At 42.3% G+C, this 3,701-nt stretch overlaps 1 long non-coding RNA gene across 1 annotated transcript; it reads left to right on the top strand.

The window, feature by feature from the left end:
• Nucleotides 1–1,211: 1,211 nt before the first annotated feature.
• Nucleotides 1,212–1,895, top strand: LOC116223605. The gene is made up of 3 exons (XR_004165170.1): nt 1,212–1,407; nt 1,508–1,601; nt 1,693–1,895. It is a non-coding gene; the product is annotated as an uncharacterized LOC116223605 (long non-coding RNA).
• Nucleotides 1,896–3,701: the final 1,806 nt, after the last annotated feature.

Genomic DNA, 3,701 nt, shown 5'->3' with positions numbered 1-3,701 from the left:
AAGGTTTGGGAAAATGTAGTGTTGAGTGTTATGATCGTTTAAAAAAATATATATATGTATAGCAGTGTCATGTAATGATTCTATCATATAAAGAATGGTATTGATTAAATGTGCACAAGAAGTGTGTATGCTACAAGTTAATTATATGTCTTTTATCAAATAGCTACAACACTGGAAGATTTACGACAGCTTCTTCAGGAGCCTGTGTGTGAGCCTATTCAATCCGACCCTAACCCAAATCAGGACTGGGCAACTAGGCAGAGCATCTCTGCGCAGAAGTGGCAAGATGAAAGGCCACAGCTCTTGAGCAATTTTCTGTTATCAGAGAGTTGTGTGCCTCGCCATTGTCAGCAATGCCATCTGAAAGATGCAGTCATACGCTGCAAGGACTGCCTTCCTTGCCCCTACTTTTGTGAGGATTGTGACATAACATGTCACAGCAAGTATGTTTTACACAATAGATCATCAATGATTCGAGGATTCTTCAGTCCTGTACCGCCAGCCACTGTGGTTGAACGGTTGGGGGAAGAATATTCACACCAACACCATAGTAAGTGATACATCTAGTCTCTTTACTTGTCCTGGCTATATTCCATTATCAATTGTGTAAGCTCTTAACATTTTCTTCAGTGAAATTCCTACCAGTGGAACTCCCAGCACACATCTGCCAATGTCCATTAGCGCTGTCATTGGTTAGTGGGAAACCTGTAGTCCTTATCAATATAAATGGTAAGTGTTTATTTGAAATGTTAACGTTATTTCAAGAGCCATTTTTCATGCATTAGAGATGGTCCACACTTTTCAGTCTGTATGCTACAAGGAATTCTTTATTCATTTTCTCAACAGGACGCTACCATCTGACTATGCCAGAGCTTTATTGTGGAGGCTGTGGTACCACTTGGACTCCAGGATTGGTGGATGTTCAACAAAGTGGTTATTGGCCAGCCACCATCCAATCTTCAGTTCTTTATGACTGTGAGGTGTTCAAGGCCTTCGAGGATTTCAAACTGGCTTCCCCAGGCAGTTCAAGGCTAGCTATGGTGAAAATGTTAAATATGAAGACCACGTCTTATGGCAGGGTGAGTGCTTGAAACATGTGCTTCCAACATCCTTGATGAAAAAAGTAGTTAATATTGTTTTCTGTTGTGTGTAGAATATATTGGATTTTGGGTCAATCCATTATCACCAGGTGTCTTGTTTTATCTTCACATGGCATTTTCTCTTTCAGACTGGTACTGTGTGCAGCGACACATTAAACAGAAGTTATACTGAGTGGGCTATTTGCCAGTATAAACTCTCTGAAATGTGTAAAGAGGAGCCATTCACTTGTCCAGCTTGCACACCTCAGATGCTCGCTGTGGCAGTGGATGGCAACCACAAGCAGTATCGTTTTAAAAAAGCTGGAAAGTAAGAAAACCTCAATAGATGTTCCCCTACTTTTAAAGCTGAATTAAATGCTTTTTGTAACATTTATTCAATTGTGCCATGTCATGCTCTTTTCATCTAGTTTTGATGACAGTGGATTTTTTGAGGGCATCTTTCTGTGTAAAGATGGGGATGTGGCGTCCTTTGTGGATTACATCCACTCCAGAACTGAGCATGTAAGCTTGAGGCTGCTCTATCAACCTTACTGCACATATTACCTGCTTTGTAGTATTTAGTATTTTGATCTCCCTTCTCTTCTCTTTACAGTTTTCTTGAAATCAGAATACACGAAAGGGCTCCTGTGGTAGTGCTGAGTTCACAGCAGCAAAGGAGAGTCTGGATGAGGAGGGACTGGAAGTTGCTGTGTGCCGCCACGGGGTGCTTTTACGAGCACTTAACATGTTCAGGTAATTACTGTTGTAGGTGAAATTGGTACCAGCCTCACATGGGAGTACCAGACTAGTAGGTAACTTACCCTGTGAGCAGGAGCCGGGTGAATGTGGGTGCAATTGTGTATAAATTGTGATACCGTCTTTGCGAGGGCCACCAAGACACACTGGTGCTGTCCTTGCAACAGCAACAATATGTTGGTAATCTCACCCGATTGGACAGGCATCAACCATTCAACACAAGGCAGATCAATTAAGTTGAACACCTAGGGGGCGCCACACAAAGTGTAGTGTCCTCCACGGTGGTCAAAGTAAAGATAATCCACAAATCAGTCTCGTTAAATATATCAGTCTCATAAAATATATTATACTATCAATTTGGAACTCTGATTAATAATTAAATTAATAACTACAACCAAAGTTACCTTACTGTATGGTTGAAGGTCATTAGAATTCTGAATAGAAGAGGTTGGCAACGTCCATTCTTGTGTAACATTAAATAAACCAGCGTATATAAATCAAAGTATTTATTTACACAATGATAAGAAATAACACACAATATGTAATCTAGCTAAATGTAACTAACCAATGAATTGAAGGAATGTGGGGATGTGTGTGTGTGTGTGTGAGCCGGTGGGCTCGGGGTTGCGCTGTTAGGAGCGCGCCAGAAAGAATGTGTGTGTGTTTTCCTTTGTTTGATCACCGTAGTTCCGCGTGCATGTGTGTGCACGTACGCGAACATACATGTGATGTGAACAAGGGCGAGTCTATATGCAGCGCGAAGTTCGAGTATTCTCTTTGCGTGTGTGGCTATGTGAAGGCCAATGTATATGTAATCGTGCGAGATTAAGATGCCATGTTAGAAAAGAGGGAAATGGTTAGTGATGCATGCAAGACCCGATGTGTCTGAGAAGCAATCCTAACGATAACCCTTAGATGGTGTGGCGAAGCCAACTACCAGCTAACAATGAACATATATATAAACAGTTACGTTCAGTAAACAAAACATATGAAACACATGAACAATGGCATGTAAACAGTCTTATGCTTAGCCAGGTTGTGAATAGCTAGGATAGCTAAATGCCCAGTTAATGTCAGAGTTACCAGTCCTTTATGAAAAGGGTCGTGCTGGCGAGTCCGATGTTGAAACGGCAGAAGAGATGATGCCGTCCGTAGCTGGAGAAAGTTGTCCTTGCTGTGATGTCTCTGTTTTACTGCAGTTTAGGTCGGAGGATTTGATCGCTCAGAACGTTGCAGTTTGCCTTCTGTAGAGTTAGCTGCTTTCGCTAAATTTACTTCGTCTCACTGAGCAGTTCGTTGACTGAGAGATCTTAGGCGTGTGTCGGCCGTAAGAAGTGAGAACAAAGAGAGTTGGTTGTTCACCGGTTGACGGTGTGCTCACGCGGTGTTGGAGGTGAAGAGAGGTCAAAACGGTGCTCCTCGGTCGAGGCCGGGAGGAAGAGAGGTGGAGAGGTCCGTGCCAGATGGGCGCCGGCACAGAGAGAGGGTCACATCTGGGAAGACGTTGCTTTTGTTCAAGCTAAAGGGGGCGTGGTTAAAGTCGCATCAGGTTGCCTTTTTATTACAGGTAAAGCTTGACGTAACTTCTGGGTGAAATCACACGCAAGTTACTGATTAAAGTCAAACACAATGGACCATTCCAGGTGTACCTACACTGTGCTATTTTCAAAGGACTGAATCATACCATGGTTCATCTTCAATAATAACATGTTGAATTGTTTATCCTTTATACAGAGGTGAAATTTTTGCATACCCTATGTTCCTGCAGAAGGAAATAGCTTCCAATCAAAGAGCTATATTCTTCTGTATGGATGTGGTGTGCAAATATATGCCCTACCTGCACAAAATTGGCAAAGCATGCCCTGA

Source organism: Clupea harengus, chromosome 14, assembly GCF_900700415.2.
Source record: "Clupea harengus chromosome 14, Ch_v2.0.2, whole genome shotgun sequence".
Lineage (NCBI taxonomy): Eukaryota > Metazoa > Chordata > Actinopteri > Clupeiformes > Clupeidae > Clupea > Clupea harengus.
Note: the sequence above shows the minus strand (reverse complement) of the source record. Positions and strands in the feature narration are given on the sequence as shown.